The sequence below is a fragment of the Oncorhynchus mykiss genome, chromosome 25 (assembly GCF_057628025.1).
Source record: "Oncorhynchus mykiss isolate SJ-2025 chromosome 25, ASM5762802v1, whole genome shotgun sequence".
Taxonomy (NCBI): Eukaryota; Metazoa; Chordata; class Actinopteri; order Salmoniformes; family Salmonidae; genus Oncorhynchus; species Oncorhynchus mykiss.
In genome coordinates, this window is record NC_143046.1 from 38969607 (window position 1) to 38985762 (window position 16156).

The window sequence follows — 16156 nt, forward strand, 5'->3', positions numbered from 1 at the left end:
ATAAAGTGTTTGATTTCAAGTTGACAAAAAATTACAATCTGAGACCTATTGATCTTAAGTCTATTGCACTTCCACCTCTGATAGGAACTATCTGACAGAGAAAAAACATTGAATGAGGGACATTTTAGACTGAGTAACATAACCAAAAAAGGAGCACTCCCTCTCTCAAAATACACTTAGAAAGTACTTGATTTCAAGGGGGTGACAGGATTTGAACGTGAGAAATTGTCTAATAAGGGACAATTTTGCCTGAGTAACATATTCGGAAAAAAAGTCCTCAACCCTCAAAATACTCTTAGAAAGCTCTTGATTTTAAGGGGGCATCAGAATTTGAACCTGGGACCTCTTGATCTGCAGTCAAATGCTCTACCACTGAGCTACACCCCCTCTGCTAGAAACTGTCTAAAGGCGGAAAAATTGTCAAATAAGGGACATTATAGCTGGAGATCAACAAAAACTTATATAGAACACTCTCTCTCTCTGAAAACATACCCATAAAGTATTTGATTTCAAGATGACAAATATATTACAATCTGAGACCTATTGATCTGAAGTCTGTTGCACTTCCACCTCTGTTAGGAACTGTCTGACAGAGAAAAACCATCTAATGAGGGACATTTTAGCAGAGCACTCCCTCTCTCAAGATACACTTAGAAAGTAGTTGATTTCAAGGGGGCGCCAGTATTTGATCCTGAGAAATTGTCTAATAAGGGAGATTTTAGCTTGTGATCAACATAACCTAATAAAGAAAACTCTCTCTTTGAAAACGTACCCATAAAGTGTTTGATTTCAAGTTGACAAAAAATTACAATCTGAGACATATTGATCTTAAGTCTATTGCACTTCCACCTCTGATAGGAACTATCTGACAGAGAAAAAACATTGAATGAGGGACATTTTAGACTGAGTAAAATAACCAAAAAAGGAGCACTCCCTCTCTCAAGATACACTTAGAAAGTACTTGATTTCAAGGGGGTGCCAGGATTTGAACGTGAGAAATTGTCTAATAAGGGACAATTTTGCCTGAGTAACATATTCGAAAAAAGAGTCCCCTACCCTCAAAATACTCTTTGAAAGCACTTGATTTAAAGGGGGTATCAGGATTTGAACCTGGGACCTCTTGATCTGCAGTCAAATGCTCTACCACTGAGCTATACACCCTCTGCTAGAAACTGTCTAAAGGCGGAAAAATGGTCAAATAAGGGACATAATAGCTGGAGATCGACAAAAACTAATAAAGAACACTCTCTCTCTGAAAACATACCCATAAAGTAATTGATTTCTTGATGACAATAATATTACCATCTGAGACCTATTTATCTGAAGTCTGTTGCACTTCCACCTCTGTTAGGAACTGTCTGACAGAGAAAAACCATCTAATGAGGGACATTTTTGCAGAGCACTCCCTCTCTCAAGAAACACTGAGAAAGTACTTGATTTCAAGGGGGCGCCAGTATTTGATCCTGAGAAATTGTCTAATAAGGGAGATTTTAGCTTGTGATCAACATAACCTAATAAAGAAAACTCTCTCTTTGAAAACGTACCCATAAAGTGTTTGATTTCAAGTTGACAAAAAATTACAATCTGAGACCTATTGATCTTAAGTCTATTGCACTTCCACCTCTGATAGGAACTATCTGACAGAGAAAAAACATTGAATGAGGGACATTTTAGACTGAGTAACATAACCAAAAAAGGAGCACTCCCTCTCTCAAGATACACTTAGAAAGTACTTGATTTCAAGGGGGTGACAGGATTTGAACGTGAGAAATTGTCTAATAAGGGACAATTTTGCCTGAGTAACATATTCGGAAAAAAAGTCCTCAACCCTCAAAATACTCTTAGAAAGCTCTTGATTTTAAGGGGGCATCAGAATTTGAACCTGGGACCTCTTGATCTGCAGTCAAATGCTCTACCACTGAGCTACACCCCCTCTGCTAGAAACTGTCTAAAGGCGGAAAAATTGTCAAATAAGGGACATTATAGCTGGAGATCAACAAAAACTAATATAGAACACTCTCTCTCTCTGAAAACATACCCATAAAGTATTTGATTTCAAGATGACAAATATATTACAATCTGAGACCTATTGATCTGAAGTCTGTTGCACTTCCACCTCTGTTAGGAACTGTCTGACAGAGAAAAAACATCTAATGAGGGACATTTTAGCAGAGCACTCCCTCTCTCAAGATACACTTAGAAAGTACTTGATTTCAAGGGGGCGCCAGTATTTGATCCTGAGAAATTGTCTAATAAGGGAGATTTTAGCTTGTGATCAACATAACCTAATAAAGAAAACTCTCTCTTTGAAAACGTACCCATAAAGTGTTTGATTTCAAGTTGACAAAAAAATTACAATCTGAGACATATTGATCTGAAGTCTATTGCACTTCCACCTCTGATAGGAACTGTCTGACAAAGAAAAACCATTGAATGAGGGACATTTTAGACTGAGTAACATAACCAAAAAAGGAGCACTCCCTCTCTCAAGATACACTTAGAAAGTACTTGATTTCAAGGGGGTGCCAGGATTTGAACGTGAGAAATTGTCTAATAAGGGACAATTTTGCCAGAGTAACATATTCGAAAAAAGAGTCCTCTACCCTCAAAATACTCTTTGAAAGCACTTGATTTAAAGGGGGCATCAGGATTTGAACCTGGGACCTCTTGATCTGCAGTCAAATGCTCTACCACTGAGCTATACCCCCTCTGCTAGAAACTGTCTAAAGGCGGAAAAATGGTCAAATAAGGGACATAATAGCTGGAGATCGACAAAAACTAATAAAGAACACTCTCTCTCTGAAAACATACCCATAAAGTAATTGATTTCTTGATGACAATAATATTACCATCTGAGACCTATTTATCTGAAGTCTGTTGCACTTCCACCTCTGTTAGGAACTGTCTGACAGAGAAAAACCATCTAATGAGGGACATTTTTGCAGAGCACTCCCTCTCTCAAGAAACACTGAGAAAGTACTTGATTTCAAGGGGGCGCCAGTATTTGATCCTGAGAAATTGTCTAATAAGGGAGATTTTAGCTTGTGATCAACATAACCTAATAAAGAAAACTCTCTCTTTGAAAACGTACCCATAAAGTGTTTGATTTCAAGATGACAAATATATTACAATCTGAGACCTATTGATCTGAAGTCTGTTGCACTTCCACCTCTGTTAGGAACTGTCTGACAGAGAAAAAACATCTAATGAGGGACATTTTAGCAGAGCACTCCCTCTCTCAAGATACACTTAGAAAGTAGTTGATTTCAAGGGGGCGCCAGTATTTGATCCTGAGAAATTGTCTAATAAGGGAGATTTTAGCTTGTGATCAACATAACCTAATAAAGAAAACTCTCTCTTTGAAAACGTACCCATAAAGTGTTTGATTTCAAGTTGACAAAAAATTACAATCTGAGACATATTGATCTTAAGTCTATTGCACTTCCACCTCTGATAGGAACTATCTGACAGAGAAAAAACATTGAATGAGGGACATTTTAGACTGAGTAACATAACCAAAAAAGGAGCACTCCCTCTCTCAAGATACACTTAGAAAGTACTTGATTTCAAGGGGGTGCCAGGATTTGAACGTGAGAAATTGTCTAATAAGGGACAATTTTGCCTGAGTAACATATTCGAAAAAAGAGTCCTCTACCCTCAAAATACTCTTTGAAAGCACTTGATTTAAAGGGGGTATCAGGATTTGAACCTGGGACCTCTTGATCTGCAGTCAAATGCTCTACCACTGAGCTATACCCCCTCTGCTAGAAACTGTCTAAAGGCGGAAAAATGGTCAAATAAGGGACATAATAGCTGGAGATCGACAAAAACTAATAAAGAACACTCTCTCTCTGAAAACATACCCATAAAGTAATTGATTTCTTGATGACAATAATATTACCATCTGAGACCTATTTATCTGAAGTCTGTTGCACTTCCACCTCTGTTAGGAACTGTCTGACAGAGAAAAACCATCTAATGAGGGACATTTTTGCAGAGCACTCCCTCTCTCAAGAAACACTGAGAAAGTACTTGATTTCAAGGGGGCGCCAGTATTTGATCCTGAGAAATTGTCTAATAAGGGAGATTTTAGCTTGTGATCAACATAACCTAATAAAGAAAACTCTCTCTTTGAAAACGTACCCATAAAGTGTTTGATTTCAAGTTGACAAAAAATTACAATCTGAGACCTATTGATCTTAAGTCTATTGCACTTCCACCTCTGATAGGAACTATCTGACAGAGAAAAAACATTGAATGAGGGACATTTTAGACTGAGTAACATAACCAAAAAAGGAGCACTCCCTCTCTCAAGATACACTTAGAAAGTACTTGATTTCAAGGGGGTGACAGGATTTGAACGTGAGAAATTGTCTAATAAGGGACAATTTTGCCTGAGTAACATATTCGGAAAAAAAGTCCTCAACCCTCAAAATACTCTTAGAAAGCTCTTGATTTTAAGGGGGCATCAGAATTTGAACCTGGGACCTCTTGATCTGCAGTCAAATGCTCTACCACTGAGCTACACCCCCTCTGCTAGAAACTGTCTAAAGGCGGAAAAATTGTCAAATAAGGGACATTATAGCTGGAGATCAACAAAAACTTATATAGAACACTCTCTCTCTCTGAAAACATACCCATAAAGTATTTGATTTCAAGATGACAAATATATTACAATCTGAGACCTATTGATCTGAAGTCTGTTGCACTTCCACCTCTGTTAGGAACTGTCTGACAGAGAAAAACCATCTAATGAGGGACATTTTAGCAGAGCACTCCCTCTCTCAAGATACACTTAGAAAGTAGTTGATTTCAAGGGGGCGCCAGTATTTGATCCTGAGAAATTGTCTAATAAGGGAGATTTTAGCTTGTGATCAACATAACCTAATAAAGAAAACTCTCTCTTTGAAAACGTACCCATAAAGTGTTTGATTTCAAGTTGACAAAAAATTACAATCTGAGACATATTGATCTTAAGTCTATTGCACTTCCACCTCTGATAGGAACTATCTGACAGAGAAAAAACATTGAATGAGGGACATTTTAGACTGAGTAAAATAACCAAAAAAGGAGCACTCCCTCTCTCAAGATACACTTAGAAAGTACTTGATTTCAAGGGGGTGCCAGGATTTGAACGTGAGAAATTGTCTAATAAGGGACAATTTTGCCTGAGTAACATATTCGAAAAAAGAGTCCCCTACCCTCAAAATACTCTTTGAAAGCACTTGATTTAAAGGGGGTATCAGGATTTGAACCTGGGACCTCTTGATCTGCAGTCAAATGCTCTACCACTGAGCTATACACCCTCTGCTAGAAACTGTCTAAAGGCGGAAAAATGGTCAAATAAGGGACATAATAGCTGGAGATCGACAAAAACTAATAAAGAACACTCTCTCTCTGAAAACATACCCATAAAGTAATTGATTTCTTGATGACAATAATATTACCATCTGAGACCTATTTATCTGAAGTCTGTTGCACTTCCACCTCTGTTAGGAACTGTCTGACAGAGAAAAACCATCTAATGAGGGACATTTTTGCAGAGCACTCCCTCTCTCAAGAAACACTGAGAAAGTACTTGATTTCAAGGGGGAGCCAGTATTTGATCCTGAGAAATTGTCTAATAAGGGAGATTTTAGCTTGTGATCAACATAACCTAATAAAGAAAACTCTCTCTTTGAAAACGTACCCATAAAGTGTTTGATTTCAAGTTGACAAAAAATTACAATCTGAGACCTATTGATCTTAAGTCTATTGCACTTCCACCTCTGATAGGAACTATCTGACAGAGAAAAAACATTGAATGAGGGACATTTTAGACTGAGTAACATAACCAAAAAAGGAGCACTCCCTCTCTCAAGATACACTTAGAAAGTACTTGATTTCAAGGGGGTGACAGGATTTGAACGTGAGAAATTGTCTAATAAGGGACAATTTTGCCTGAGTAACATATTCGGAAAAAAAGTCCTCAACCCTCAAAATACTCTTAGAAAGCTCTTGATTTTAAGGGGGCATCAGAATTTGAACCTGGGACCTCTTGATCTGCAGTCAAATGCTCTACCACTGAGCTACACCCCCTCTGCTAGAAACTGTCTAAAGGCGGAAAAATTGTCAAATAAGGGACATTATAGCTGGAGATCAACAAAAACTAATATAGAACACTCTCTCTCTCTGAAAACATACCCATAAAGTATTTGATTTCAAGATGACAAATATATTACAATCTGAGACCTATTGATCTGAAGTCTGTTGCACTTCCACCTCTGTTAGGAACTGTCTGACAGAGAAAAACCATCTAATGAGGGACATTTTAGCAGAGCACTCCCTCTCTCAAGATACACTTAGAAAGTAGTTGATTTCAAGGGGGCGCCAGTATTTGATCCTGAGAAATTGTCTAATAAGGGAGATTTTAGCTTGTGATCAACATAACCTAATAAAGAAAACTCTCTCTTTGAAAACGTACCCATAAAGTGTTTGATTTCAAGTTGACAAAAAAATTACAATCTGAGACATATTGATCTGAAGTCTATTGCACTTCCACCTCTGATAGGAACTGTCTGACAGAGAAAAACCATTGAATGAGGGACATTTTAGACTGAGTAACATAACCAAAAAATGAGCACTCCCTCTCTCAAAATACACTTAGAAAGTACTTGATTTCAAGGGGGTGACAGGATTTGAACGTGAGAAATTGTCTAATAAGGGACAATTTTGCCTGAGTAACATATTCGGAAAAAAAGTCCTCTACCCTCAAAATACTCTTAGAAAGCTCTTGATTTTAAGGGGGCATCAGAATTTGAACCTGGGACCTCTTGATCTGCAGTCAAATGCTCTACCACTGAGGTATACCCCCTCTGCTAGAAACTGTCTAAAGGTGGAAAAATTGTCAAATAAGGGACATTATAGCTGGAGATCAACAAAAACTAATATAGAACACTCTCTCTCTCTGAAAACATACCCATAAAGTATTTGATTTCAAGATGACAAATATATTACAATCTGAGACCTATTGATCTGAAGTCTGTTGCACTTCCACCTCTGTTAGGAACTGTCTGACAGAGAAAAAACATCTAATGAGGGACATTTTAGCAGAGCACTCCCTCTCTCAAGATACACTTAGAAAGTACTTGATTTCAAGGGGGCGCCAGTATTTGATCCTGAGAAATTGTCTAATAAGGGAGATTTTAGCTTGTGATCAACATAACCTAATAAAGAAAACTGTCTCTTTGAAAACATACCCATAAAGTGTTTGATTTCAAGTTGACAAAAAAATTACAATCTGAGACCTATTGATCTGAAGTCTATTGCACTTCCACCTCTGATAGGAACTGTCTGACAAAGAAAAACCATTGAATGAGGGACATTTTAGACTGAGTAACATAACCAAAAAAGGAGCACTCCCTCTCTCAAAATACACTTAGAAAGTACTTGATTTCAAGGGGGTGACAGGATTTGAACGTGAGAAATTGTCTAATAAGGGACAATTTTGCCTGAGTAACATATTCGGAAAAAAAGTCCTCAACCCTCAAAATACTCTTAGAAAGCTCTTGATTTTAAGGGGGCATCAGAATTTGAACCTGGGACCTCTTGATCTGCAGTCAAATGCTCTACCACTGAGCTACACCCCCTCTGCTAGAAACTGTCTAAAGGTGGAAAAATTGTCAAATAAGGGACATTATAGCTGGAGATCAACAAAAACTAATATAGAACACTCTCTCTCTCTGAAAACATACCCATAAAGTATTTGATTTCAAGATGACAAATATATTACAATCTGAGACCTATTGATCTGAAGTCTGTTGCACTTCCACCTCTGTTAGGAACTGTCTGACAGAGAAAAACCATCTAATGAGGGACATTTTAGCAGAGCACTCCCTCTCTCAAGATACACTTAGAAAGTAGTTGATTTCAAGGGGGCGCCAGTATTTGATCCTGAGAAATTGTCTAATAAGGGAGATTTTAGCTTGTGATCAACATAACCTAATAAAGAAAACTCTCTCTTTGAAAACGTACCCATAAAGTGTTTGATTTCAAGTTGACAAAAAAATTACAATCTGAGACATATTGATCTGAAGTCTATTGCACTTCCACCTCTGATAGGAACTATCTGACAGAGAAAAACCATTGAATGAGGGACATTTTAGACTGAGTAACATAACCAAAAAAGGAGCACTCCCTCTCTCAAGATACACTTAGAAAGTACTTGATTTCAAGGGGCTGCCAGGATTTGAACGTGAGAAATTGTCTAATAAGGGACAATTTTGCCTGAGTAACATATTCGAAAAAAGAGTCCTCTACCCTCAAAATACTCTTTGAAAGCACTTGATTTAAAGGGGGCATCAGGATTTGAACCTGGGACCTCTTGATCTGCAGTCAAATGCTCTACCACTGAGCTATACCCCCTCTGCTAGAAACTGTCTAAAGGCGGAAAAATTGTCAAATAAGGGACATTATAGCTGGAGATCAACAAAAACTAATATAGAACACTCTCTCTCTCTGAAAACATACCCATAAAGTATTTGATTTCAAGATGACAAATATATTACAATCTGAGACCTATTGATCTGAAGTCTGTTGCACTTCCACCTCTGTTAGGAACTTTCTGACAGAGAAAAACCATCTAATGAGGGACATTTTAGCAGAGCACTCCCTCTCTCAAGATACACTTAGAAAGTAGTTGATTTCAAGGGGGCGCCAGTATTTGATCCTGAGAAATTGTCTAATAAGGGAGATTTTAGCTTGTGATCAACATAACCTAATAAAGAAAACTGTCTCTTTGAAAACTTAACCATAAAGTGTTTGATTTCAAGTTGACAAAAAAATTACAATCTGAGACATATTGATCTGAAGTCTATTGCACTTCCACCTCTGATAGGAACTGTCTGACAGAGAAAAACCATTGAATGAGGGACATTTTAGACTGAGTAACATAACCAAAAAATGAGCACTCCCTCTCTCAAAATACACTTAGAAAGTACTTGATTTCAAGGGGGTGACAGGATTTGAACGTGAGAAATTGTCTAATAAGGGACAATTTTGCCTGAGTAACATATTCGGAAAAAAAGTCCTCTACCCTCAAAATACTCTTAGAAAGCTCTTGATTTTAAGGGGGCATCAGAATTTGAACCTGGGACCTCTTGATCTGCAGTCAAATGCTCTACCACTGAGGTATACCCCCTCTGCTAGAAACTGTCTAAAGGTGGAAAAATTGTCAAATAAGGGACATAATAGCTGGAGATCGACAAAAACTAATAAAGAACACTCTCTCTCTGAAAACATACCCATAAAGTAATTGATTTCTTGATGACAATAATATTACTATCTGAGACCTATTTATCTGAAGTCTGTTGCACTTCCACCTCTGTTAGGAACTGTCTGACAGAGAAAAACCATCTAATGAGGGAAATTGTTGCAGAGCACTCCCTCTCTCAAGAAACACTGAGAAAGTACTTGATTTCAAGGGGGCGCCAGTATTTGATCCTGAGAAATTGTCTAATAAGGGAGATTTTAGCTTGTGATCAACATAACCTAATAAAGAAAACTCTCTCTTTGAAAACGTACCCATAAAGTGTTTGATTTCAAGTTGACAAAAAATTACAATCTGAGACATATTGATCTTAAGTCTATTGCACTTCCACCTCTGATAGGAACTATCTGACAGAGAAAAAACATTGAATGAGGGACATTTTAGACTGAGTAACATAACCAAAAAAGGAGCACTCCCTCTCTCAAGATACACTTAGAAAGTACTTGATTTCAAGGGGGTGCCAGGATTTGAACGTGAGAAATTGTCTAATAAGGGACAATTTTGCCTGAGTAACATATTCGAAAAAAGAGTCCTCTACCCTCAAAATACTCTTTGAAAGCACTTGATTTAAAGGGGGTATCAGGATTTGAACCTGGGACCTCTTGATCTGCAGTCAAATGCTCTACCACTGAGCTATACCCCCTCTGCTAGAAACTGTCTAAAGGCGGAAAAATGGTCAAATAAGGGACATAATAGCTGGAGATCGACAAAAACTAATAAAGAACACTCTCTCTCTGAAAACATACCCATAAAGTAATTGATTTCTTGATGACAATAATATTACCATCTGAGACCTATTTATCTGAAGTCTGTTGCACTTCCACCTCTGTTAGGAACTGTCTGACAGAGAAAAACCATCTAATGAGGGACATTTTTGCAGAGCACTCCCTCTCTCAAGAAACACTGAGAAAGTACTTGATTTCAAGGGGGCGCCAGTATTTGATCCTGAGAAATTGTCTAATAAGGGAGATTTTAGCTTGTGATCAACATAACCTAATAAAGAAAACTCTCTCTTTGAAAACGTACCCATAAAGTGTTTGATTTCAAGTTGACAAAAAATTACAATCTGAGACATATTGATCTTAAGTCTATTGCACTTCCACCTCTGATAGGAACTATCTGACAGAGAAAAAACATTGAATGAGGGACATTTTAGACTGAGTAACATAACCAAAAAAGGAGCACTCCCTCTCTCAAGATACACTTAGAAAGTACTTGATTTCAAGGGGGTGCCAGGATTTGAACGTGAGAAATTGTCTAATAAGGGACAATTTTGCCTGAGTAACATATTCGAAAAAAGAGTCCTCTACCCTCAAAATACTCTTTGAAAGCACTTGATTTAAAGGGGGTATCAGGATTTGAACCTGGGACCTCTTGATCTGCAGTCAAATGCTCTACCACTGAGCTATACCCCCTCTGCTAGAAACTGTCTAAAGGCGGAAAAATGGTCAAATAAGGGACATAATAGCTGGAGATCGACAAAAACTAATAAAGAACACTCTCTCTCTGAAAACATACCCATAAAGTAATTGATTTCTTGATGACAATAATATTACCATCTGAGACCTATTTATCTGAAGTCTGTTGCACTTCCACCTCTGTTAGGAACTGTCTGACAGAGAAAAACCATCTAATGAGGGACATTTTTGCAGAGCACTCCCTCTCTCAAGAAACACTGAGAAAGTACTTGATTTCAAGGGGGCGCCAGTATTTGATCCTGAGAAATTGTCTAATAAGGGAGATTTTAGCTTGTGATCAACATAACCTAATAAAGAAAACTCTCTCTTTGAAAACGTACCCATAAAGTGTTTGATTTCAAGTTGACAAAAAATTACAATCTGAGACATATTGATCTTAAGTCTATTGCACTTCCACCTCTGATAGGAACTATCTGACAGAGAAAAAACATTGAATGAGGGACATTTTAGACTGAGTAACATAACCAAAAAAGGAGCACTCCCTCTCTCAAGATACACTTAGAAAGTACTTGATTTCAAGGGGGTGCCAGGATTTGAACGTGAGAAATTGTCTAATAAGGGACAATTTTGCCTGAGTAACATATTCGAAAAAAGAGTCCTCTACCCTCAAAATACTCTTTGAAAGCACTTGATTTAAAGGGGGTATCAGGATTTGAACCTGGGACCTCTTGATCTGCAGTCAAATGCTCTACCACTGAGCTATACCCCCTCTGCTAGAAACTGTCTAAAGGCGGAAAAATGGTCAAATAAGGGACATAATAGCTGGAGATCGACAAAAACTAATAAAGAACACTCTCTCTCTGAAAACATACCCATAAAGTAATTGATTTCTTGATGACAATAATATTACCATCTGAGACCTATTTATCTGAAGTCTGTTGCACTTCCACCTCTGTTAGGAACTGTCTGACAGAGAAAAACCATCTAATGAGGGACATTTTTGCAGAGCACTCCCTCTCTCAAGAAACACTGAGAAAGTACTTGATTTCAAGGGGGCGCCAGTATTTGATCCTGAGAAATTGTCTAATAAGGGAGATTTTAGCTTGTGATCAACATAACCTAATAAAGAAAACTCTCTCTTTGAAAACGTACCCATAAAGTGTTTGATTTCAAGTTGACAAAAAATTACAATCTGAGACATATTGATCTTAAGTCTATTGCACTTCCACCTCTGATAGGAACTATCTGACAGAGAAAAAACATTGAATGAGGGACATTTTAGACTGAGTAACATAACCAAAAAAGGAGCACTCCCTCTCTCAAGATACACTTAGAAAGTACTTGATTTCAAGGGGGTGCCAGGATTTGAACGTGAGAAATTGTCTAATAAGGGACAATTTTGCCTGAGTAACATATTCGAAAAAAGAGTCCTCTACCCTCAAAATACTCTTTGAAAGCACTTGATTTAAAGGGGGTATCAGGATTTGAACCTGGGACCTCTTGATCTGCAGTCAAATGCTCTACCACTGAGCTATACCCCCTCTGCTAGAAACTGTCTAAAGGCGGAAAAATGGTCAAATAAGGGACATAATAGCTGGAGATCGACAAAAACTAATAAAGAACACTCTCTCTCTGAAAACATACCCATAAAGTAATTGATTTCTTGATGACAATAATATTACCATCTGAGACCTATTTATCTGAAGTCTGTTGCACTTCCACCTCTGTTAGGAACTGTCTGACAGAGAAAAACCATCTAATGAGGGACATTTTTGCAGAGCACTCCCTCTCTCAAGAAACACTGAGAAAGTACTTGATTTCAAGGGGGCGCCAGTATTTGATCCTGAGAAATTGTCTAATAAGGGAGATTTTAGCTTGTGATCAACATAACCTAATAAAGAAAACTCTCTCTTTGAAAACGTACCCATAAAGTGTTTGATTTCAAGTTGACAAAAAATTACAATCTGAGACATATTGATCTTAAGTCTATTGCACTTCCACCTCTGATAGGAACTATCTGACAGAGAAAAAACATTGAATGAGGGACATTTTAGACTGAGTAACATAACCAAAAAAGGAGCACTCCCTCTCTCAAGATACACTTAGAAAGTACTTGATTTCAAGGGGGTGCCAGGATTTGAACGTGAGAAATTGTCTAATAAGGGACAATTTTGCCTGAGTAACATATTCGAAAAAAGAGTCCTCTACCCTCAAAATACTCTTTGAAAGCACTTGATTTAAAGGGGGTATCAGGATTTGAACCTGGGACCTCTTGATCTGCAGTCAAATGCTCTACCACTGAGCTATACCCCCTCTGCTAGAAACTGTCTAAAGGCGGAAAAATGGTCAAATAAGGGACATAATAGCTGGAGATCGACAAAAACTAATAAAGAACACTCTCTCTCTGAAAACATACCCATAAAGTAATTGATTTCTTGATGACAATAATATTACCATCTGAGACCTATTTATCTGAAGTCTGTTGCACTTCCACCTCTGTTAGGAACTGTCTGACAGAGAAAAACCATCTAATGAGGGACATTTTTGCAGAGCACTCCCTCTCTCAAGAAACACTGAGAAAGTACTTGATTTCAAGGGGGCGCCAGTATTTGATCCTGAGAAATTGTCTAATAAGGGAGATTTTAGCTTGTGATCAACATAACCTAATAAAGAAAACTCTCTCTTTGAAAACGTACCCATAAAGTGTTTGATTTCAAGTTGACAAAAAATTACAATCTGAGACATATTGATCTTAAGTCTATTGCACTTCCACCTCTGATAGGAACTATCTGACAGAGAAAAAACATTGAATGAGGGACATTTTAGACTGAGTAACATAACCAAAAAAGGAGCACTCCCTCTCTCAAGATACACTTAGAAAGTACTTGATTTCAAGGGGGTGCCAGGATTTGAACGTGAGAAATTGTCTAATAAGGGACAATTTTGCCTGAGTAACATATTCGAAAAAAGAGTCCTCTACCCTCAAAATACTCTTTGAAAGCACTTGATTTAAAGGGGGTATCAGGATTTGAACCTGGGACCTCTTGATCTGCAGTCAAATGCTCTACCACTGAGCTATACCCCCTCTGCTAGAAACTGTCTAAAGGCGGAAAAATGGTCAAATAAGGGACATAATAGCTGGAGATCGACAAAAACTAATAAAGAACACTCTCTCTCTGAAAACATACCCATAAAGTAATTGATTTCTTGATGACAATAATATTACCATCTGAGACCTATTTATCTGAAGTCTGTTGCACTTCCACCTCTGTTAGGAACTGTCTGACAGAGAAAAACCATCTAATGAGGGACATTTTTGCAGAGCACTCCCTCTCTCAAGAAACACTGAGAAAGTACTTGATTTCAAGGGGGCGCCAGTATTTGATCCTGAGAAATTGTCTAATAAGGGAGATTTTAGCTTGTGATCAACATAACCTAATAAAGAAAACTCTCTCTTTGAAAACGTACCCATAAAGTGTTTGATTTCAAGTTGACAAAAAATTACAATCTGAGACATATTGATCTTAAGTCTATTGCACTTCCACCTCTGATAGGAACTATCTGACAGAGAAAAAACATTGAATGAGGGACATTTTAGACTGAGTAACATAACCAAAAAAGGAGCACTCCCTCTCTCAAGATACACTTAGAAAGTACTTGATTTCAAGGGGGTGCCAGGATTTGAACGTGAGAAATTGTCTAATAAGGGACAATTTTGCCTGAGTAACATATTCGAAAAAAGAGTCCTCTACCCTCAAAATACTCTTTGAAAGCACTTGATTTAAAGGGGGTATCAGGATTTGAACCTGGGACCTCTTGATCTGCAGTCAAATGCTCTACCACTGAGCTATACCCCCTCTGCTAGAAACTGTCTAAAGGCGGAAAAATGGTCAAATAAGGGACATAATAGCTGGAGATCGACAAAAACTAATAAAGAACACTCTCTCTCTGAAAACATACCCATAAAGTAATTGATTTCTTGATGACAATAATATTACCATCTGAGACCTATTTATCTGAAGTCTGTTGCACTTCCACCTCTGTTAGGAACTGTCTGACAGAGAAAAACCATCTAATGAGGGACATTTTTGCAGAGCACTCCCTCTCTCAAGAAACACTGAGAAAGTACTTGATTTCAAGGGGGCGCCAGTATTTGATCCTGAGAAATTGTCTAATAAGGGAGATTTTAGCTTGTGATCAACATAACCTAATAAAGAAAACTCTCTCTTTGAAAACGTACCCATAAAGTGTTTGATTTCAAGTTGACAAAAAAATTACAATCTGAGACCTATTGATCTGAAGTCTTTGGCACTTCCACCTCTGATAGGAACTGTCTGACAGAGAAAAACCATTGAATGAGGGACATTTTAGACTGAGTAACATAACCAAAAAAGGAGCACTCCCTCTCTCAAGATAGTCCTCTACCCTCAACCAACTCTTTCGAATCACTTAATTTAAAGGGTGCTTCAGGATTTGAACCTGGGAGCTCTTGATCTGCAGTCAAATGCTCTATCACTGAGCTATACACCCTCTGCTAGAAATTGTCGAAAGGCAGAACAATTGTCCAATAAGGGACATTATAGCTGGAGATCAACAAAAACTAATATAGAAACACTCTCTCTCTCTGAAAACATACCCAGAAAGTATTTGATTTCAAGATGACAAATATATTATAATCTGAGACCTATTGATCTGAAGTCTTTTGCACTTCCACCTCTGATAGGAACTGTCTGACAGAGAAAAACCATTGAATGAGGGACATTTTAGACTGAGTAACATAACCAAAAAAGGAGCACTCCCTCTCTCAAGATACACTTAGAAAGTACTTGATTTCAAGGGGGTGCCAGGATTTGAGCGTGAGAAATTGTCTAATAAGGGACAATTTTCTATGAGTAACATATTCGAAAAAAGAGTCCTCTACCCTCAAACAACTCTTTCCAAGCATTTCATTTAAAGGGGGCATCAGGATTTGATCCTGAGAAATTGTCTAATAAGGGAGATTTTAGCTTGTGATCAACATAACCTAATAAAGAAAACTCTCTCTCTGAAAACATACACATAAAGTATTTGATTTCAAGTTGACCATTTTTTTTAAAATCTGAGACCTATTGATCTGAAGTCTGTTGCACTTCCACCTCTGTTAGGAACTGTCTGACAGAGAAAAAACATCTAATGAGGGACATTTTAGCAGAGCACTCCCTCTCTCAAGAAACACTGAGAAAGTACTTGATTTCAAGGGGGCGTCAGTATTTGATCCTGAGAAATTGTCTAATAAGGGAGATTTTAGCTTGTGATCAACATAACCGAATAAAGAAAACTCTCTCTTTGAAAACGTACCCATAAAGTGTTTGATTTCAAGTTGACAAAAAAATTAGAATCTGAGACCTATTGATCTGAAGTCTTTGGCACTTCCACCTCTGATAGGAACTGT

At 37.7% G+C, this 16156-nt stretch overlaps 10 non-coding genes across 10 annotated transcripts; all 10 read right to left on the minus strand.

Moving 5' to 3' along the window:
* Positions 1-2636: 2636 nt before the first annotated feature.
* trnac-gca (transfer RNA cysteine (anticodon GCA)) lies at positions 2637-2708 on the minus strand. Its single transcript has one exon. It is a non-coding gene; the product is annotated as a tRNA-Cys (tRNA).
* A 980-nt stretch (positions 2709-3688) lies between these two features.
* On the minus strand, positions 3689-3760 carry trnac-gca (transfer RNA cysteine (anticodon GCA)). Its single transcript has one exon. It is a non-coding gene; the product is annotated as a tRNA-Cys (tRNA).
* A 4571-nt stretch (positions 3761-8331) lies between these two features.
* trnac-gca (transfer RNA cysteine (anticodon GCA)) lies at positions 8332-8403 on the minus strand. The gene has a single exon. It is a non-coding gene; the product is annotated as a tRNA-Cys (tRNA).
* Positions 8404-9878: 1475 nt separating this feature from the next.
* trnac-gca (transfer RNA cysteine (anticodon GCA)) lies at positions 9879-9950 on the minus strand. Its single transcript has one exon. It is a non-coding gene; the product is annotated as a tRNA-Cys (tRNA).
* A 700-nt stretch (positions 9951-10650) lies between these two features.
* On the minus strand, positions 10651-10722 carry trnac-gca (transfer RNA cysteine (anticodon GCA)). The gene has a single exon. It is a non-coding gene; the product is annotated as a tRNA-Cys (tRNA).
* A 700-nt stretch (positions 10723-11422) lies between these two features.
* trnac-gca (transfer RNA cysteine (anticodon GCA)) lies at positions 11423-11494 on the minus strand. Its single transcript has one exon. It is a non-coding gene; the product is annotated as a tRNA-Cys (tRNA).
* Positions 11495-12194: 700 nt separating this feature from the next.
* Positions 12195-12266, minus strand: trnac-gca (transfer RNA cysteine (anticodon GCA)). The gene has a single exon. It is a non-coding gene; the product is annotated as a tRNA-Cys (tRNA).
* A 700-nt stretch (positions 12267-12966) lies between these two features.
* On the minus strand, positions 12967-13038 carry trnac-gca (transfer RNA cysteine (anticodon GCA)). Its single transcript has one exon. It is a non-coding gene; the product is annotated as a tRNA-Cys (tRNA).
* A 700-nt stretch (positions 13039-13738) lies between these two features.
* On the minus strand, positions 13739-13810 carry trnac-gca (transfer RNA cysteine (anticodon GCA)). Its single transcript has one exon. It is a non-coding gene; the product is annotated as a tRNA-Cys (tRNA).
* Positions 13811-14510: 700 nt separating this feature from the next.
* trnac-gca (transfer RNA cysteine (anticodon GCA)) lies at positions 14511-14582 on the minus strand. The gene has a single exon. It is a non-coding gene; the product is annotated as a tRNA-Cys (tRNA).
* Between the last annotated feature and the right edge of the window lie 1574 nt (positions 14583-16156).